The sequence below is a fragment of the Chiloscyllium plagiosum genome, chromosome 35 (assembly GCF_004010195.1).
Source record: "Chiloscyllium plagiosum isolate BGI_BamShark_2017 chromosome 35, ASM401019v2, whole genome shotgun sequence".
NCBI classification, from domain to species: domain Eukaryota; kingdom Metazoa; phylum Chordata; class Chondrichthyes; order Orectolobiformes; family Hemiscylliidae; genus Chiloscyllium; species Chiloscyllium plagiosum.
In genome coordinates this window covers 8,075,062-8,097,777 of record NC_057744.1, presented here as the reverse complement: position 1 = coordinate 8,097,777, position 22,716 = coordinate 8,075,062, and the positions used below count along the sequence as shown (strand labels likewise).

Below are 22,716 nucleotides of genomic sequence, written 5' to 3'. Positions count from 1 at the left end.
TTGGGGAGTCCAGAACTAGAGGGCATAGGTTTAGGGTGAGAGGGGAAAGATATAAAAGAGACCTAAGGGGTTGTACGTGTATGGAATGAGCTGCCAGAGGATGTGGTGGAGGCTGGTACAATTGCAAGATTTAAGAGGCATTTGGATGGGTATATGAATAGGAAGGGTTTGGAGGGATATGGGCCGGGTGCTGGCAGGTGGGACTAAATTGGGTTGGGATATCTGGTCAGCATGGACGGGTTGGCCCGAAGGGTCTGTTTCCATGCTGTACATCTCTATGACTCTAAGTGGGACTATCACAAGGAGTACAGGCTGATTGACGGTGAACACTGGGGAGATATTCCCATTTTAAATTGAAGTGTGGAGAAGATGTGTTAATAATTCCCCTTTTTTTGTGCTTAATGAGGAGATTGTCTTTTTGTTTTATTGAAAGCATGTGGTGGGAAGAGGTGAGGAGAGGATGAAGCTAGACGTGAGGGAGAAGGGGGTAAATATAATTCATATTTCTGGAGTCTTGTGCTTTTAAAATGTGAGAGCAGAGTCATTATTTTAATAGATCTAATTATTCTTGTTAAAACATTTACGAAAGTATCAGTCAAAATTCTGTAACCCCCCTCACTAGCAGCATTCTGAGAGCATTTACTCCCCGTGGACTGCAGCAACACGAGAGAGCAATTCACCAACCCCTTCTCCGGGGCAGTTATGGATGGCCAGTAAGGGTTTAACCCGGGATATCCCTGGTCCAAAACTGAAAGCAAAGGAATGGAATCATGGTGCTCACTGATGAAGAGATTCACTACATGTATATTGCAGTTTCTGTACACCCCAGGTTCCTTTCCTCAGGTTGACCGTCTAGTCTGGGGACAAGTCACGGGCTTTGTTCATTTATAGTGTTGGGCACTACAGTCTATATTATTGTCGAGAGGGCAGTTCAGAGTTATCCACATTGTTGTGGGTCTGGAGTCACACATGGGCCAGACCAGGTAAGGACAGCAGATTTCCTTCTCTGAAGGACGTTGGAGAACCAGATGGGGTTTTTATTTTTTTTAGAATCTCTGACAATCCCGTTTATTTTTTAACCCCGGCATTACCACCTAACTGCGGTAGTGCTTATTTTTTCCCCAGCACCCATGTTGTGTGTGTGCAGGTGTGAGACACAGTGAGAGACATAAGGTGCACAAATCTTTATTCAGTTTCCACCACCAGCAGATGGGATTTACAATGATCGATGCTGGTTACCTATTCGGTGTTAGATTAGCTTCTCACTCCAGTTTTTTTTAAAGTTCAAATGTCATCATCTGCCTCGAGGGATTTTGAACTACATACCATGGAACATGAATGGATTTGAGATCTGGATTGCTAGTCCAGCGACGTTACCACTATGCCATTGCTACCCGCCTGGGTGGCTAACAGTTGGTTGATCAGCTTGGATGTTCTTCAGCCCCATGGGGGAAGAGGAAGAGGTCAGATAGCAGCCCAGCTCATGCTCGCTCTACCTAGCCCCAGTCTCCAATTACTATAACCCATCTGGAGATGGATAACCGGTCAATAGCAGGCACCCATTGGAGAGGCAGCTGACAAGTATTTATTAGAAAGAAGATTGGTGTTGGAAGGAATGATTTAATGATCAGAATGGTATGTTTGAAGAGCATTTACTTAGAAGTTAATAATCAAGTGCTGGATGGTGACGGATGTAGTTAGGCATGAGTGCTTTTTATCTACAGGTCATTCTGATATAACGCACATTTCATTCATGCAAATTTGCTGTAATGTGATCGATGAATTGGAGTTACTGTTTCTAAAGCATGAACTTTTAAAATGTGTGTTGACTGTAATGCGATTACACCAACACTTTAAGCGCTGTTTCTAAAGCGCACTTTTTCTAAACTTGCAGTGTTGCACAAGAACACGATCATCATGTTATAGAAGAACTATCTGAAGTTCAGTGTGCAGTTATTTTTGAAGGTTAGGCTGCAAGATCCCCTGAAGCAACTTGTCAAGGCTTAGTGACCTCCTTCACTTGGAACACCTCAGGTACACTGTCAGCTTCATGTTATCCCCAATGTGATATCAGCTTTTCCTTCTCTATCAGTGGGTCAACCTGTTCAAATTCCCTATCAAGCAGCATTGGGGGGAGGCCAAATAACAGTAAGGCGCATTATCCATGAAGAATCATGGAATCTCTGTAATGTGGAAACAGGCCATACTGACCCTCTGAAGACTAACCTACCCAAACCCATTCTCCACATTTACCCCTGACTAATGCACCTAACCTACACATCCCTCAACACTATCGGCAACTTAGCATAGCCAATTCACCTGAACTGCACATCTTTAGATTGTGGGGAGGAAACCAGAGCACGTGGAGGAAATCCACACAGACACGGAAGATGTGCAAGCTCCACACAGACAGTCACCTGAGGGTGGTATCGAACGTGGGTGCTGTAAGGCAGTAGTGCTAACTACTGAGCCACCGTGCCACGTTTGGATTAACAGGATATTCTCACTAGACCATCATCTCCAATTTTCTACCCACTAATCATGCAGTAGTTCTCTAACTGTGTATTGTTGGGTAACAGCAGATTCCAATGACTTTGCAGCAATAGGTTTCAAACTTAAAACAATCATTGACATTTTAAAATTTGTCTGTGATGTCCAATTCCTATGAATTTGGGTATTAGCAAGCAGGTGACCTATCCTTGCATCTGTGTCCTGGAACTGCCTCGGAAATCACTGGAAAGTTTGAGCAAACCAAGCGACAACGTGAAAGTGAGGACTGCAGATGCTGAAGATCAGAATCGAGATTGGAGTGGTGTCGGAAAAGCACAGCAGGTCAGGCAGCATCCGAGGAGCAGGAAAATCAACATTTCGGGCAAAAGCCCTGATGAAGAGCTTTCGCCCAAAACGTTGATTTTCCTGCTCCTCGGATGCTGCCTGACCTGCTGTGCTTTTCCAGCACCACTCAAACCAGGCGACCAGTATAACTGAAAGAACAGCAGATGCTATAAATCAGAAACCGAAAATGCTGGAAAAGCTCAGCAGGTCTGGCAACATCTGTGGAGAGAAATCAGACTTAATGTTTCAGGTCAAGTGACCCAGAACTGAGGAAGGGTCACTCAACCTGAAACGTTAACTCAGATTTCTCTCCACAGGTGTTGCCAGACCTGCTGAACTAACCCAGCAGGTTCTGTTATTGTGAAGTATAACCGATCGATTGCGCACTGGAGCCTAGAATGGTCTTGCAGTAGCTGTATGCTGTCCACGTGCTGTTTTTGCCTTGCCATTTTTTTCTCGTTACAACTGTTTTGACAAAATTTACAACATTTGACTTTAGGTAGAAAGCAACCTTTTGTTCGCTGTTGTTGATTCCACTGAAAGCTGTTTGTTGACTTGTGAACTTGTTTTCAAAGAATGTGCCACCATCCCTTGTGAAACCTTCATATGAGTATGAGTGGAAAGCAGGAGGGGTTAAAGCAGCAGACCCAGGTGATGAGGGAAATGTACCTCACTCCCCTGCGTGTGGCAGTTTGAGATGTGCAAACGCCTGAATGAGGTGACGTTTGAGTTGGCTGGGAAAGAAATGGCTAATTTAAAACAAGCTAGCAAATACGTAATTGAACTACACCGAAAATAGAGAAACTATGCATTAAAGTCAGAGAAATGTAAAGAGCCTGTCAAATATTTTCCGATTGTTTTCATAAGGGAAACAATATTGCTTTGTGTTATGGGCCATGTCTAAATTGTGGAGGAGGAGGGTGGGTGGAGTTCGACTTTTTGAAAGTTTTGACATTTTTTCTGTTCTTTAGAAATGGAGAAGCTTCATTGGAATAATCATTGAGCATTATTAAAGCTGGGAGATCGGTTGATTATTGGACTATCGGTGACCTTTATAAATGTTTATAAAGAAACCACACAGGTCACATGATCTGCTTTAATTTGTATTTGAGCCCTGTACCCTTTTCCTCCATTCCGTTTGCTAATCCATAGCATCCCTACAGTGTGGAAGCAGGTCACCCGGCCCAAAAAGCCCCCACTGACCCGAAGAGCATCCCATCCAGACTCCCCATTCCCCCCCCTACCCTATCCCTGTAACCCTGCCATCCCACTAGTGTTGTCTCTATCCTGCTTTCTTGCCCTTAACCCCATAGACCCTTGATTCCTTTAGAGTCATAGAGATGTACAGAATGGAAACAGACCCTTCGGTCCAATTCGTCCATGCTGACCAAATATCTTAAATTAATCTAGTCCCATTTGCCAGCATTTGGCCTATATCCTCAACCCTTCCTATTCATATACTCATCCACATGGCTTTTAAATGCTGTAATTGCACCAGCCTCCACCACTTCCTCTGGCAGCTCATTCCATACACGCACCACCCTCTGCATGAAAAAGTTGCCCCTTCGGTCCCTTTTAAATTTTTCCCGTCTCACCTTAAATCTACACTCTCTAGCTTTGGACTCCCACACCCCACGGAAAAGACCTTGTCTATTTATCGGATCCATGCCCCTCATGATTTTATAAACCTCTATAAGGTCTCCAATAGTCGAATAATCAACCAATCTCCAAGGCTTAGTAGAGCTCAATGACTGACCATAAGCTTCTGAGGTTGAGAATTCCAAGAATTTACAGCCCTCCAAGGGAAGTGGTTCCTCCTCCGGTCAGTGTGCAATGCTTCACCCTCTGTCCCGAGTCTGTGACGCACACCTGAGACTCCCCAAGCACAGGTGGGGAGATATCCTTTCAACATTGACCCATGCCAAGTCTTCTAAACACTTGATATGTCCCAAGGAGGGTACATTTCATTCTTCTGAAACTCTGAAGAACAAAGGGTTCATTCTACTCAATGTCCTGAAGGATCGACCTGTAACAGTGTGGGCAGGTATTGCCATGCCTACCTGTAATGTGCAGTATTTCATTTAGAAGAGTTTCTTTTGGACTGATTTTGAAGCCTCTGTACAGTGAATGTAAATAGTGAATTTGATCTCCAAGAAACTGGATTTTACTGAGTAGAATTTTCCTTAATGACTCAGCTATGTAAACATTAACCTACGTCGTCTCTTCAGTTTGCCTTAACCACCTCCGCCCCTCCATCTCCAGTATGACTCATATTAACCTCGCCTTTTTCTGGGTACATGCAGTGTGGTTCTGTCTGGATTCAAATCCAGCCCGAGAGACCAGGCAGGTCACCTGACGACCTCTAATTTCTATTTGAGGCCTATACCCTTTTCCTCCATCCCACTCACCAATTCATAGAATCACTACAGTATGATAGGTCATTCGGCCCAACAAGTCCATACAGATTCTCCGAAGAGTATCCCACCCAGATTCACCCCACCCCTATCACTGTAACCCTGCATTTCCCATGGCTAATTCACCTAATTTACATATTTCTGGACACTGTAGAAAACTATGGTGGTACAGTTGCTCAGTGGTTAGTACTGCAATCTCACAGCGCCAGGGACCTGGGTTCGATTCCACCCTCGGGTGACTGTCTGTGTGGAGTTTGCACATTCTCCCCGTGTCTGCGTGGGTTTCCTCTGGGTGCTCCGGTTTCCTCCCACAGTCCAAAAATGTGCAGATCAGGTGAATTGGCCATTCTAAATTGCCCATAGTGTTAGGTGCATTAGTTAGAAGGAAATGAGTCTGGGTGGGTTACTCTTTAGAGGGTTGGTGTGGACTTGTTGGGCTGAAGGGCCTGTTTACACACTGTAGGGAATCTAATCTATCTTAATATGGCCAATCCACCTAACCTACACATCTTTGGACTGTGGGAGGAAACTCACACAGTCACTGGGAGAATGTGCAAATTCCACTAAGATGGTCACCCAAGGGTGGAATCGAACCCGGGTCCCTGGTGAGGCAGCAGTGCTAACCATTGAGCCACCATGCTGCCCACCTCCATGATTGTCTGGGAATTTTCCAGAATTGAGCATTAATCATGGCTCCCGGCAACTGGCAGGCAGGGGGTTGGTGGGGGGGGGGGGAGGGGTGGTGCAGTGCAGAGAGAGAGAGAGAGGTAAGCAGGGCATAGAGTAAAATATTTCTTGGTTCCAACTTCCAACAATGTATATTAATGATATTGATGAAGGAATTAAATGTAATATCTCCAAGTTTGCAGATGACACAAAATTGGGTGAGAGGGTACTGGGAGGAGGATGCAGAGATGCCTCAGTGTGATTTGGACATAGTGGATTAGTGGACACCTGCATGGCCAGTGAAGCACCATATGAGGTTCTCCACTTTGGTAACAAATACAAGGCAGATTATTATCTGAACGGTGATAAACCGGGAAAGTAGGAGCTGCAATAAGACTTGGACTGGCCTTGTCCACTCGTCGCTAAAAGTAAACATGCAGGTGCAGGAAGAAGGTAAATGGTATGTTGGCCTTCGTAGTGAGAAGATTTGAGCACAGGAGCAAGGATGTCTTGCTGCAATTGTACTAGGCCTTAATGAGACCATACCTAGAGTATTACATGCAATTTTGATCTCCTTATTAGAGGCAGGATATTTTGGTTATGTAGAGTGTGTAACAAATGTTTACCAGACTGATTCCTGAGATAGCCAGACTGATGGATGAAGAGAGACTGGATCAGTTAGCACTGTATTCACTGGAGTTTAGAAGAATGAGGAGTTATCTTACAGAAACCTGTAAAATTCTAACATGATTAGACCTGGTAAATGCAGGAAGGATAATCAGGGAGTTCAGAACCAGGGGTCACACTCTAAGAATACAGGGTAAGCCATTTTGGACTGAAATAAGGACATGTTTCTTCACCCAGAGAGTGGTGAGCCTGTGGAATTCTCTACTACAGAAAAAGCAGTTGAGGCCAAAACCTTGAATATTTTCAAGAAAACGTTAGATATAATTCTTGGGGCTAGAGGGATCGAAGGACTTGGGGATAAAGTGGGAATTGGGTACAGAGTTGGATGTCGAGAGTGTGGTACTGGAAAAAGCACAGCAGGTCAGGCAGCATCCGAGGAGCAGGAAAATCGACAGGATTCCTGATGAAGAGCTTTTGCCCAAAACATCGGTTTTCCTGCTCCTCGGATGCTGTCTGACCTGCTGTGCTTTTCTAGCACCACACTCTCGACTCTGATCTCCAGCATCTGCAGTCCTCACTTTCGACAGAGTTGGATGATCAGTCGTGATTGTATCAAATGGTGGAGCAGACATGAAGGGCCAAATGGCCTACTTCTGTTGCTTTTTACAATACAATGAAAGCCAGCTGTCTGAACAGAGAGGTGAGGGGTGAAGGTGTAAAGTCAAGTCTGTTGAAACCCCCAGGAATAGGCCTAAACAATCCCAAGCAGGCTTCAGTCATGTTTTTATTCTGCTTCCTGCTCCGAGTTTAACACTCTCTGCATCCACACCTACAGCAGGAGCAGGGGGTTAATATTGTACTAGGATTCAGACACCCCGTGTTTGAACTGCACAATGACTCCCACCATTTGAAAGGGATGTGAGGCAGGAACAGGGGTCCATGAATATTCATCTGTTGAGGAGTGGTGAAAATGCCATGACAGTTAGACCCACTGCAGAGGGAAAATGCCACCGTTAAATACAAGGGTGGAAGAACCGGGGGCAGGGAGGGCTTCTGTGTTAATGAGGCGTTATTTGTGGGTCAGAAGCAGTGAAGTGCTGGAAGGTTTAACAGATTGGGATTCTACTCATTGGCATTGAGAAGGATACGAGGTGATCTCATTGAAACATATTGGATTTTTAAGGGGCTTGAAAGGGTCAATGCTGAGAGGATGTTTCCCTTCATGGGAGAGTCTAGAACCAGAGGGAATAGTCTCAAAATTAAGACCATAAGGCAATAAGGTAAAGGATCATAATTAGGCCATTCGGCCCATTGAGTCTGCTGTACCATTCAATCATGGCTGCTATGTTTCTCGCCCCATTTTCTTGTTTTCTCCTCATAACCCTCAGTCCCCCTAATACTCCAAGAACCAATCTATCTCCATCTTAAATACACTAATTGACTTGGCCTACACAGCCTTCTGTGGGGATGAGTTTCCCAGATTCACTGTCCTCTGGCAGGAGAAATCCCTTCACATCTCAGTTCTAAAAGGCTGTCCCTTCACTCTGAGGCTGCACCCTTGAGTCACTGTCTCTCCTACAAGTGGAAACATCTTCTCTGTATCCACTCTATCCAGGCCTCTCCGTATTCTATAAGTATCAATCCGATTCCCCCAAATTAAAGGGATGCCAATTCAAGACTAAGATGAGGAGGAATTTCTTCTCTGAGGGTTGAGAGTGTTTGGAATGGCTTGCCCCAGAGAGCTGTGGGGGGAGTTCTTGTGTATACTTCAAGGTGAGATGGATTCTTGATCAGTCAAGGAATCAAGGGTTACAAGGAAACAGCAGAAAACTGGATGTGAGGAGTGTCATAGTTGTGATCCTACCCGTGGTGGAGCAGGTACTCAATGGTTCCCTCCTGTTCCTATTCTGTTATGGAAGCCTTTGGTTTCTCTTTTGCCACAGCCATACCTTTTCCTCATACTTCCTGTCTTTATCACCCTGCTACCAATATCTGTTACCAAGTTACTCCTGGCCTCAGCACCCTTCCTCCTCCTGCAGCTTGTTAGGTGATTGTTTTAAGGGTACTGTTGCTTTAAGAGCTTGTTATGCCAACGAGTGAAGGACTAGGATATAAACCACATGACTAAGTGCTTTGCACGTTTCAGCAGGAAATATGCTGGTAGGAGTTTGCATACATGGCTATTTTTAACTGCAAACTGTGGTCTAAGATGTCATTAAATGCATTTGAGCTCACCATGTTACTCAATCTGTGTTACATGCTAATAATACAAATCACTTGGCTGTAGCAGCACTATCATTAGGTGTGGGGTATTTAAAAACAGTAATGGGGTGTCTTGTGGCACAGTGGTATTGCCCTTACCTCTGGGTCAGGAGGTCTGGGTTTAAGTCTCACCTGTTCCAGAGTGTATAATACCGTCTCTGAACAATTTGATTAGTAAAATATCAAGAAGGCATGGCATTGAAGCAAAGCCAATTGCATCCCATGCTCTCCACCCCCAACTTTGGCAAGAGTCCAGTCGGAAGAATTACAACCAGGTTTAGGCATTCAAAGATCACTCAACACCGGCACTGCCATCCGAACGTCCCACTGATTCTCTGAGCCAAAATCAAGAATAACTCATTCTTTTTCAGAATCTCGAAGCGGAGAACTCCTTCCTTCTCTCAATCTCCCTTCTATTCCTCCAATTTGTTGGAAGTCCAGAGATGGAAGAAGGTTACTCTTCACTTGAAAAGAATTTCTCATGTTGGAGTCAGGCTGGAGATCTGAAATCCTCTTCATTCTCTGGTAATTCCAGGGCTAAGGTGCTTCTCGGGTTCAGTCAACTCCTCCCCAGAGGCTGTGGGACAACCCGATCAGGAACAAAAACACAAATTGCTGGAACAGGTCAGTGGGTCTGGCAGCATCTGTGGAGAGAAATCAGTTGACATTTCAGCAAACAAAACGTTAACCCAGATTTCTCTCCACAGATGCTGCCAAACCTGCTGACCTGTTCCAGCAATTTCTGTTTCTGTTTCTGAATTACAGTATCCGCAATTCTTTCATTTTTTAACCCAGTCAGAAAGCTCTGCATTTTAAGGACTCTTGTGGTCCAGGGTAGTGTCCCTACCTCAGATCCATGAGACCCAAGGCTCAAGCCCCATCTGTCCCAGACATGTGTAATAACATCTCCAAACAGATTGATTAGGAAATATCTCCAAGACTGGTAGATATTGATGTATCAGGAGAGCGAAAACAGAATAAAAGAGACCGAAGTTGCGAAGACAGCTTTTTTTCTTTAAACATTTGTAGAATGTGGGCATTGTTGGCTGGGCCCAGCATTTATTGCTCGTCCCTAGTTGCCCTTGAGAAGGTGGTGATGAGCTGCTTCCTTGAACTGCTGCAGTCTACCTGCTGTGGGTTGGCTAATGATGCCATTAGGGAGGGAGTTCATGGACATGTTTATTCTATGTAATTTTTACCATGCAAGCAATCCAGCTGTTTAAGTCTGATCCTGCGTTGTGTATTGTCATACGGGGTGACTGATTAAACAATTGGAGGGAAAAAAATTGTGTTTATTCAGCGCCTTTCATAATCATCAATGTTCCAAAGTGATGTTCATGCAACCAGTGAAGTACTTCTGAAGTTTGGTGGCATATGAAATATGGTCCCGTATGAAATATGAAAGCCAGTTTGCATAAAGCCAGCTCAAACAAATATAGACCTGACAACAATCAGCTGATCTGTTTAGTTTTGTCACAATGGTAATGAGATCGACAGTGGGGAAATAAAAATCCCCTGGCTCCTGTTCAAAACCAAGACTGCGTTGATTTAATGTCTCATCTGGAAGGTTGGGCATCTCCAGTAGTGCAGAGCTCCCTCAGAGATGGATTGGAGCATTCAGCAATGATTATTACACTGATGTGATACTTAGAGTTTCAGAGATGTATAGCATGGAAACAGACCCTTCGGTCCAACTTGTCCATGCCAAACTGATATCCCAGATTAATCTAATTCCATTTGCCAGCACTTGGCCCATATCCCTCTAAACTCTTCCTATTCATGTACCCATCCAGATGCCGTTTAAACACTGAAATTTTACTAGCTTCCACCACTTCCTCTGGCAGCTCATTCCATACATGCACCACCCTCTGTGTGAAAAGGTTGCCCCTTAGGTCTCTTTTAAATCTTTCCCCCCTCATTTTAAGAATGAGACTCCCCCACCCCAGAGGAAAGACCTTGTCTATTTACCCTACCCATGCCCCTCATGGTTTTATAAACCTCTATAAGGTCACCCCTCAGCCTCTGATGCTCCAGGGAAAACAGCCTCAGCTGCTTCAGCCTCTCCCTATAGCTCAAACTCACCAACCCTGGCAACATCCTTGTAAATCTTTTCTGAACCCTTTCAAGTTTCACAGCATCCTTCCGATAGGAAGGAGACCAGAATTGCACACACTACTTGAACCCTCAACCTACTAACTCCATGGTGTTACACACTGAGCCAGACTATCATAGGTTCTTTATTAATAAGGGCATCAAGGGATGTGTGGAGAATGCAGGAGAATCGGCTTGAGAAACATGTCCACCATGGGCATGATGAAATAGCAGTTCAGACTCGATGGGCTGAATGGCCTAAGTCTGCTCCTCCCTGTCAGGGTCTTATGGATTTTGATGCCATTGGCTTTATCTAATTGTGACAGCCCTGGATATGATCCCAATCATGCTGTAATTCATTAGGTTTGCTTTCTAAACCAGGAAAATGCTATTCCCCAAGTCATATCAAACATTAAAGACTTCTTAAGGTTCACACAGTTCTCTAATTGGTTTGACATCAAGGTTGGTGGGAAGCATGGACCTGGTATTTGTATTAAACAAGAATTATTATTTATTTTAAGTAATTAGATTATAACTACAGATAACCATATATAAATTACTGATGTATAACACTACTAAATTTCTAATCCTCCTATAAGCTTCCCCTTACACATACACACAGACAAGCAATAAGGAAAGTTAGCAGAAGTAGAAAATATAGGAAAGTCAGTTCCATGATCTTTGCATGAGATGATCCTTCTTTGACTAGCCAAGTCCTTGGTGTACAGCTGTTCACTTCCTCTGGTTTATAAGAAGTATAGAGCAGCTGATTTACTTGGACAATGTGATTTATAAATTCAGACATCGCAGCTCACAGCAACTGCTGCAGGAATGAGAGCTGGTTTTCTTCAAGTCTCTTTTACTGCAGAGAACAGGCAGATTCTGCTGGCGACAAGAGCAACACATCCTTCTGAGGCATTTTCCATCTGTGTCTGTGACTCTAACTTATTTCCAGTTCCAACCTGCTCAGTTAGCTGAGAACCAAACAGCTTCACGTCAACTTCTCAGCCCTAATCATCCAGATGTGCAGGATTTCACAGCCATGGGACAATGCACGATAGGTTTTGAATTCCTTGCTGTGAAATCATGTTGGCAAACATTTGTTTTAACAACTGTTCTATCTTATTGCAGTCCACAGTAGTAAAAAGACATAGTCCTTTCAATAAGAACCAACTATCAGCATCCTTAGACTGGAGGGGCAAATTAATCAGGAACGGGAAATTACAGAGTTGTGTATTTGCAATGGCAAAATAAGACAACAAAGACATTTCCAGGGCAGGAGCAACTGAACTCCAACATCAATCAAGAACTATTAAAGAATCCAAAGCAACAATAAAATACAACAGATGCAGGAAATCTGAAATAAAAACATACAGTGCTGGAAAGACTTGGGCGTGGTAGAATCAGTGAGAGAGAAACAGAATCAATGTTTTAAGTTGATGCTCTTTCACAAGTTATGACGCAAGACCTGAAATATTAATACCGCCTCTGTCTCCACAAATGTCGTCATACCTGCTGAGTGCTTGCAGCACTTTCTGTTTATATCAAAGATCTCTTTTTCTCCCTTGTTTTCTGTGTTCACCAAAAATAGAAGCATAGCAGAGGTTACATCAAAGTAGGTCATTAAACTGTCAAAGCACCAGTGCAGTGTAAGTAATGGGGAGTGTTGTCTCCTGGTAAGGATAGAGGCAGTGCCTCTAATAAATCCCTCAAAGATGTCAGTGTTAATAACTCGCTCACTTTGTGATGCAGGACCACTCCCACTGCAACTTCCACAGCCTGTGGCAGCATTAACTCCAACAATACAAAAACCAACATGAAAATGAAGGCTTCGGTTTACTTAATGTACCTTGAACGCATAATGAATTCTACCTTTCTTTTGTTTTAGTATTGAATTTATAGATTAGATTAGATTCCCAACAGTTTGGAAACAGGCCCTTCGGCCCAACAAGTCCACACCGACCCTCCAAAGAGTAACCCACGCAGACCCATTCCCCTACATTTACCCCTGACTAATGCACCTAACACTGTGGGAAATTTTGTATGGCCAATTCACCTGATCTGCACATCATTGGATTGTGGGAGGAAACCGGAGCAAACCCACGCAAACACGGGGAGAATGTGCAAACTCCACACAGATAGTCGCCTGAGGCGGGAATCAAACCTGGGTCCCTGGCACTGTGAGGCAGCAGTGCTAACCACTGAGCCACTTTACCACCCTTAAAACAATTCATTGCTGGTCTGGCCAGCCTATATTGCTGTCCAAAAGGTGGTGAGCCAACCTTTTGAAATACTGTGGTCCAGGCGCTGTGGGTAAAGTCATTGCTTCTATCACTGCACATGGCGAAGTAATCAGCGAGCAGTTTGGAGAACTGATGACATCTAGGATTGTCTGACCAATTAACACAATGGGAAAAGGAGTTTTGATGGAGGTGATTGGAGAGCTGAAGAGGAATTGTTTGCAGATGGTAACCAGAGAACAGAGTTCAGGCAATTTTTAAAGGAATCAGAGAGACATTAATGCAGTAAGTTATGATCTACAACAGCAAAGGTTCAAAGGGGAATTGGATAACATTTGAAGGTGAACAGTTGATAGGGTTAAGGGGAAAGAGTGGAGGATAGGGTCCAAGTGGACACCTCTTCAATGAGTTAGTATGGGCACACAAGGCTGAGGGGCCACTTGCAGACAACGTGTTGTCATGAAAGGCACTGTGTAAATGCCTGTTAAAATTTCTGTATCAAAGTCTCCTGCTTCTGTGGAGTTATTTAAAATTTCACAGGTTAAAATTACTGGTTAAAACTCTAACCCATTTATAAAACTCACCGTCCACACACACACGTGTGGACATGCACAAACAAAACATGGGTGTTATGGGCAGAGGGAAAGACTGGGAAAGCAATTTGGTGGTCCATGTCCACAAGGCTTACTGCGATGATTCTTTTACTGATCAAAATGCTGCTTCTCAACATTCCTTGTCCAGATAATTTCATGTTTGCAGCAAACGGGTTGAACAATTCACCCTTGTAAGAACCTCCGATAATTAATTAAAAGGCATAGTTTATAGAATCACGGAATGTCTACTGGGTGGAAGCAGGCCATTCGGCCCGTCAAGTTCATACAATGCCTCTGAAGGGCGTCCCACCCACACCAACCTCCCTACCCATCCTGTAACCTGCTTTTCCCATGGCTAACCGACCTAGCCTGCACATCCCTGGACACTATGGGCAATTTAGCATGGCCAATCCACCTAACCTATAGCAACTGATTTTAAAAATAGACAGTTTCCCCTTTCAGTTCATGATCAAAAATAGAGTAAATAGTCTTTACAAGTACCAACCATATCACACTTCTGTTCCCTCATGGGGAATATCCAAAGATGCACTTTTGCTGCTATTTACAGTGTTCAGAAAGGACTGCAAACTGTAATCACTGGGGTCATGTCATTATGATACCAAGAGCCCTTTGTAAGGAATTGTTTGCACATTGACCTGGGTTTGATGGCCAAGCTGATGGGAAGGTATTTGGGGGCTCAGGGTGGATAGGGCTGATCACAGTTCTATGCTTCTCACTTGTTTGGCTCTATTGTAGAAAGTTAATAGTTGACTCGCCCTGAGACATGAGAGCTGTGCAGGGAGTTTACAGTTCAGGCTAGTTTCAGTATTTTCAAAGTCTCATTTTATCTTTCTCCTCTCTCCTCTCTTCTCTCTCTTCTCTCCTCTCTCTTCTCTCTCTTCTCTTCTCTCTCTCCTCTCTCTCCTCTCTCTCCTCTCTCTCCTCTCTCTCCTTCTCTCTGTCTCTCTGTCTCTCTGTCTCTCTGTCTCTCTGTCTCTCTGTCTCTCTGTCTCTCTGTCTCTCTGTCTCTCTGTCTCTCTGTCTCTCTGTCTCTCTGTCTCTCTGTCTCTCTGTCTCTCTGTCTCTCTGTCTCTCTGTCTCTCTATCTCTCTATCTCTCTATCTCTCTATCTCTCTATCTCTCTATCTCTCTATCTCTCTATCTATCTCTCTCTTGACCCACCTAGAGAGTGATGAACCTGTGGAATGCGTTAACACAAAAAATGGTCGGGTGTAAAACATTGTGTTTTGAAGAAGGAGGTAGATATAGCTCCCGTAGTTAAAGAGATCAAAAGATTTGTACAGAGGGTGCGATGACTGTATTGAGCTCGATGATCAGCCATGATCATACTGAATGGTGGAGCAGGCTCAAGGTGTGGAATGGCCAATCCTGCTCCTATCGTCTACGGGTTTGTCTCCCTCTCTCTATCTTTTCTTCCCTCGGCCTTCTCTTTTCTTCCCCCATTTTATCTCTTTCTTTCTTTTCCCCTCTCTCCTCCTCTCTCCCTCTCTTTCTATTCTCTCCCACCTTCTTTATTTCCACTTTCTCAATGCTCTTGTGGTGCTGTTTGTGTTGCTGTCAAAATAATATTTTTAGCACCTTTACAGGAGGAAACATTAAACATTTCACAGAAATGCAGCTGTAGCAAAATAGGCATTGAGACCAAAGACATTAGAGTTCACTTGCTCCATGAGATGAGAATTATGGAGCGTTTTCAATCGGGGGGCATTGGGAGACGGGAAGCAACATTTTGAGGGGTTCAAAGAGAGTGTATCCTATAATTCTTTAAAATCTATTCATGGGATATGGACGTCGCTGGCTCAGCCAGCGTTTAATTCTCATCCCTAATTGCCCCAGAGAAGGCAGTGGTGAGTTACTACCTTGATTTGCTGCAGTCGTTATGGTAGAGGGAATCCTACATGCTGTTAGGGAGGGAGATTTAGTATTTTCGCCCAGTGACACTGCAGGGGCAACGATATATTTCGAAGTCAGGATAGTGAGTGGATTGGAAGGGAAATTTTCAGGTGGTGGTATTGCTATACATTTGCCACCCTTATCCTTCTAGGTAGCACAGGTTGAGGGTTTTTTTTGGAAGGTGTTGTTGGATGCCTTGGTGAGTTGTTGCTCTGCGTCCTGTAGGTGGCCCAAACTGCTATCACTGAGCAACAGTGATGGAGGGAGTGAATACTGAAGATCAACATTGCATGCCAACCAAGTGAGCTGCTTTATCCTGAATAGTGTCAAGGTTTCTGGAGTGTTGCTGGAGCTGCACTCGTCTCGCTAAGTGTAGAATTAGATTAGATTAGATTACTTACAGTGTGGAAACAGGCCCTTCAGCCCAACAAGTCCACACCGCCCCGCCGAAGCGCAACCCACCCATACCCCTACATTTACCCCTTACCTAACACTACGGGCAATTTAGTATGGCCAATTCACCTAACCTGCACATCTTTGGATTGTGGGAGGAAACCGGAGCACCCGGAGGAAACCCACGCAGACACAGGGAGAATGTGCAAACTCCTGTTCTGTCACACTCCTGACTCGCCTTTGTAGGTGGTGGACAGACTTGGGTGGTGAACTTCCTGCCACAGAATTCCCAGCCTTTGAGCTGCTCTTGGAGCTGCAGCTGTCAGTGATGGAATACAGAGAGCAAGAGATACTCTGAATTGAGAAGGAACTTCTTCCACCCGGAGGCTTGTGAATCTATGGAATTCCTTGCCCATTGAAGTAGTGGATGATACCTCAGTAAGTGTTCTTAAAGCCAAGATAGATCATTTTTTGAGCAGTAAAGGAATTAAGGGTTACGGTGAAAATGTGGGTAAGTGGAGCTGGGGCCATGAAAAGGTCAGCCATGATCTTGTTAAATGGCCGGCTCAAAGGGCCAGACGGCCTAGTCCTGCTCCTGCTCCTAGTTCTTATGCTGAGAAGCTGGAGTCAGAGGAATGAAAAGTTGGATGTTTTGGGATAAAAAGGGTTACAGAGGAAGGTAGAGGTGAGGCCGTGATTGGTTTTAAGAGGCTGAATGATCATTTCAGTTTGAGCTTTTGGGAAGCTGAGCTATGGGCTTTTAAATATGCTGTGCTGAGTAAGACTAACATCTCCTTAACTACAGGCAACTATTAAGAAAATGACTTTATTATTTACGTTTTGCCAGCAGAGTGAACAAAATATTAAAATGTTCAGGTCTTGTGATACTACACAGAAACTATCAGCAAGCTCGATTGTGCTAACCTGCTCACAGACTAGAGTGGTGCTGGAAAAGCACAGAGAGACAGGCAGCATCCAAGGAGCAGGAAAATTGACATTTTGGGCAAAAGCCCTTCATCAGGAATGAGGCCTAATCTGTATTCGCCAGCATCTGCAGTCCTCACTTTCTTCTAACCTGTTCGCCAGCATCTGCAGTCCTCACTTTCTTCTAACCTGTTTACAGCCTAGGGTCGCACTTAAACTATTGACCAGTGCGATACCACCTTTGTTTGCGTACCACAGTTCTCAAACTGGTCTTTCAGCTGACTAGATCCATGCTGGTACTAACCCCATTAAATCTCTAAGCCAAAAGATGGAAAAGGTGACAAAAACATGTTGGTAGACCCTCATGTCTTTGGATTCTGGTTTGATTCTGTAGTTGTAACTCTCTGTTAATACGTGAGGATCTCTGAGTGAGATTACTCTCAGCTCTTGGAGCGCAGTATGACAACAAGCTGATTGTTGCAGGACTCGAAATTGATTCAGTTCAAAAACTGCCATGAATGCTACTGTGTTCTGGCTGTTGTAGTGTCATCGGGAATAGACGCTTTTGTTTTATTACAATTTAGTATTGTTGCTCTTTGTTAAACAGCACCATGGCTGTTTGGACAGTATTTGCAAGGTGGTGGATCCTAGCTTCTTTCTACAGATAAATTCAATACTTTGACTTATTTTTCAAGTCAGGCACATGTAATCAAACACCAAGTGCATGTGCGTGGTGTACAACAAGAACCAAAGTTCAAACAAAACAGAATAGAGGTAAACAAAAAGAGAAACAGAAATTGCTGGAAAAAGCTCAGCAAGTCTAGCAGCATTTGTAGAGAGAAATTAGAGTTCACGCTTCGGGTCCAGTGTCCCTTCCTACAGATGCTGCCACACCTGCTGCTCTTTCCCAGCAATTTTTGCTTTTGTTTCTGATTTCTGGCTCTGCAATTCTTTCGGTTTTTAAAAGAAAGAGATATGTTTTGTGGCAGTTTTTAGTTTTAGGGCTAAGATCCGGTAGATTGAAGAGAAGGTTGGCGGATGTGAAGGCTTTGACAGTTCTGAGGTAAAACGATGATTATCATTTTGTTCCATTTCATTAATCGGAGGGTTAACCATTGTTATGAAACAGAGACAGGCAGCCAAACCAAATCAGCCTTTTTTTCTCTGTATTCCCGAAACAGAAGAATGAAACATTTGTAGATCCAAAATCATCACTCCAACACTTTCTAATCAAGCTGTCCAATAATCACTCCCAGACTTTGTGAATAATTAATTTCCAGAGGCAGATTTGTATCTCAAACAAAAGATTTAACTATTTATTAAATACATAATAACTTTAGCAGAGAGAAAATAAAGAAAAAACATGGTAAGATGATTAATGTTTGCGTTTTAAACCTAAAACATTTGTTTTCAGCTCTCATCCACGCAAAGGACAGACAGATAGACAAACACAGTTAATGGGATAAGTGAAAGAAAGGAACAAAATTAACTGGGTTACTTAAATGGGTTTTCATGATATGCTGTTTCACAGGCATAAATGTGAACTCCCTGGCTGTTTTTCTGAAAAGTTGATCAGACAAAGGCAGCAATACTTGTATCTGAACTTTCCATTCTTTATGCTTCCAGAAGCTTGTGTATCAGATGTGAGGTGGCACAGTGGCTCAGTGGTTAGCACTGCTGCCTCACAGTGCCAGGGACCCAGGTTGGATTCCAGCCTCAGTTGACTGACACTGTGGAGTTTATACATTCTCCCCGTGTCTGCGTGGGTTTCCTTAGGGTGCTCTGGTTTCATTTCACAATCCAAAGATGTGCAGGTCAGGGGAATTGACTGTGCTAACTTGCCCACAGTGTACAGGGATGTGTGCGTTAGATGTGAGATATATTCAGTAAGTTAGAGAAAGATTAGAGTACTGACTTTTTTAGAACTGGAAGGAGTTAGAGACTTTGTATGTTTTAAGCATATGTCAAGCCTGGTGGAGGGGTATGGTGGAGGGAAGGAATGATTAGTGATGGAATGATGACGTGAGGCAAATGTCAGGATAGTGATCAGATAAGTTAGGAAAGGAAAGTAAAGCAATTGGAAAATTGATTTGTGATGTGCATTGTATTTCTACAATGATGTTCATAACCATAGGACATCATGGGTTTACTTTACAGCCAATGAAGGAACCAGCCTGACCAATCTGTGCACAGTAAGCTCTCTCATGTTCAGCAATTTGATAAGGACCAGATAACCTGCTTTGTGATGCTGATTGAGGGATGGATATTGGCCAGGATAACACAGCTATTCCTCGAGATAGTATCAGGGGTCTCTGAGGCACGTGGGACTCAACCAAAAGATGGCACATCTGCCAGTGCATCTGCAACAGAGTGAAGTGGGAGATGGCACAGGCCAGGGTGACTCTAGGCACATGGACACACAAGATGGTCACTGAGCCATAAGTTGGCCACTTGACACACAAGATGGCCACCAGACCACAATGTGGAGAGAGACAGTAGAGCGAACACAGATACTGCCTGGGGCCACCAGAATGCCAGCACAATGCTCTCACAACCTAGCTAATTATGTTAAGGTGGGTAGGGGAGAGAATACACATGCGTAGTGTATACTGCCCAGAAGTGTCTGGGTCCAGCCAACACCTCTGAGAGAAATGCTAACAGTTTGATACGGACTCGATACAAAATGCTAATAGCCAGGGCTGTAGTAATTGTCCTTCTCAGAAAGACGATCATCACCCATTACTACTGCAATGGACTTCCGCGCAGATGTTGTCAGTTTCAATGTTTGCGCTGGAACTGACAATGACTGCATCGAAACTATTAATGATTCTGCAATGTTTACAATAAACAAACCATGTTACAAAGACAAAAACCTCATCCCCAACCTATTATATCACAAAATGCATAGAAGTGTCTTGACATGTGCTTCAGGTTGAAATAGGACTCACAGCTGACCACTGTGCTGTTGGTGTCTTTCTCTCCCCGGAGCTCTGGTATTTCCTTGTGCAATAAACTCTGTCATTGAACCCCCGACTCTGACTCCGAGACTGGTGATTTTCCCCACAACAAGAGAATCAGCTTTGATGGAGTAAAACTTTCCCCTTGTGTTTCAGGGATGAGAATGGGACCCCAGTTGACATTCATTGTTTTAAGGTTTTCCCTTTGAGTGTCATTCATTAAATCAAATAGGATTCAAAGGAATGATACCTTTCTTCCATTTTAAGGGGGAACTCGATGACTTGAAGTAACAAGAAAACTTAGCGAGTTACAAAAACGGAATTTGCTGGAAAAGCTCAGCAGGTCTGAGGAAAGATCACCTGCAGGTCTGGCAGCATCTGTGGAGAGAAATCAGAGTTAACATTTCAGGTCCAGTGACCTTTCCTCAGACCTGCTGAGCTTTTCCAGCAATTTCTGTTTTTGTTTCTGATTTACAGCATCCACAGTTCTTTTGGTTCTAACACAGTTAATAAGTTCACCTAACATGAATGGAAGTCCGTGGACAGGAGCTGAATGTAATATTAGTAACGAAGGATATCGATGTGATTGTAGCTATCCACAAGATGAATTACACATAAGGGCACTGGCTCTAACCCATCGCAGCTCCTTCATCAGGCTGTCATTCACTAGATTGGTCATGCTGTTACCAACGTATTAACTCTGATTGTAGAGTTCCAAAACCCATCCAACAGATTGACACATGATCCCATCGCTGTTTCCTGTGGAAGCACTAATATTCCAAAATAAAACCCAACAGGAATAGACGTGGGGTGGGAGTGTGGAGGAGGTAAATGTAAATTGCATGATTATTTATTTTTTTCTGTAAGTTTGTAAATGTAGTCCGTGTTAATGTTTGAGAAGCTGGGTCTGTGGATCAAATGAAGATATGAATCAGGAGCAGGAGTAGGCCACTCGAGTCTGCTTCAGGTATGATCATGGCTAATCTGTGATTAATCAACACTGCCCCCCCCAACAATCATTCACTCCCTTGCTTATCAACCTCTTAATGTTTCAATTTTGAGGCAGACTTTGCTTTGAGGCAGTTTCAAAGACTCACGATGCTTTGAGAGAATAAATTTCACTTCATCTGTATTTTAAATGTGTGATCCCTTATTTTTAATAAATGACTCATTAATTCTAGATTCTCCCACAACAGGAAACATCCTTTCCACTCTGTCCACACCCTTCAGGATTTTATATTTTTCAATCAATATACAGTTCTGAGCTCCAGCAGATACACACCCAGCCTGTCCAACCTCTCCTCATCCATTTCAGGTAGAGGTCTCGTGGACCTTCTCAGAACTGCTTATCTGAAACACTGCCCAAACTACAAAGTTGTACAGACTTTGCTTTGTCTCAGGCGTTGTGGTGAATATTGTTACTTTGTGTCTGTCATCTAATTCTTAGTCCATACTAATATATTGCCATCAATGTCAAGTGCCCTAACTTTGTTGACGAACGTCTTGTGTGTCAAAGGCCTTCTGAAAATCTGAATACCAGCACATCCATTGGTTCCCCTTTTATTATGGACCAATGAACAATCTGAAAAAGATCCAATTAACTTGTCAAACATCTTTTCCTTTCATAAATCCACAATGATTCGGCCACATTTTACCATCCTTTGATCCTATCCAGTTATTACATCCTTTCTAAGAAATTCACCATATTCCTACCAGGCCATTGAGCTGCTCTCATTACAGAGAGAGATGACCAATGGGAGTCACAATGCATCAGGTGAGGGGAAAGATTGAGAAGGAGAGTCCTTCATGGTAACCTCAGCTGGTGTTGGAATTGAACCCACGCTGTTGGTATCACTCTGTATTGCCAAATAAGCTAATCAAGCACCTTTTTCCCACTACGTACATCAAACTACTTCTCCATTCTCCCTCTTCCTCACTTCTTAAACTGTTGGATTAAATTTTTTCTTTCCAGTCATAGAAAGGTAGAATTCCTACAGTGCGGATGGAGGCCATTCAGCCCATTGAGTCTGCACCTACCTTCCGAAGAGCATCCCACCCAGCACCATTCCTGAATCCTCAGATACTGAAGCTATCTATGTTCAAACATAGCAAAACCTGAACAATATCCAAGTTTGGACTAATAAGTAGCCACTGACATGGGACTACCATTGTTGAATATCACACAAAAAACATCCTGCAGTTATCATTGACCAGAAACTGAACTGGACTAGCTCCATAAATACCATGGCTACAAGACCTGTCAGAAGATAGGAATACTGCAGTGAGTAACTCATCTCCTGCCTTTCCAAAATCTGTTCACCATCTAAAATGCTCAAGTTAGAATTGTAATGAAATACTGGGGTTTAGATCCGAGTGGTGCTGGAAAAGCACAGCTGGTCAGGCAGTATCCGAGGAGCAGGAAAATTGACATTTCGGGCAAACGCCCTTCATCAGGAATCAGGACTGCTGTCCACTTGCCTGTATGAGCACAGCTCCAACAACACTCAATAATCTTGATACCATCCAGGACAAAGGAGTAGACCTGATGAAGACCATTTCCACAAGTATCCACTCCCTCCTCCATTTCTGCACACTAACAGCAGTGTGTACCATCCACAAGATGAACTGCAGAAATTCACCAAAGCTCATTCGACAGCACCTTCCAAACCCACAACCATTTCTGTCTCGAAGGACAAGGGCAGCAGATACATGGGAACCCCCTCCGCTACTTCAAGTTCCCCCCCAAGCCACTCACCAACCTTACTTGGAATCAGATAGCCATTCCTTCAGTGTTACTGTG

The 22,716-nt window shown here is 43.7% G+C and overlaps 1 protein-coding gene across 2 annotated transcripts in view; it reads left to right on the top strand.

Annotated features, from left to right (window-relative positions):
• c2cd2l (c2cd2 like) overlaps window positions 1–22,716 on the top strand; it is a 154,230-nt gene that overhangs the window by 20,520 nt on the left and 110,994 nt on the right. The window lies entirely within an intron of this gene.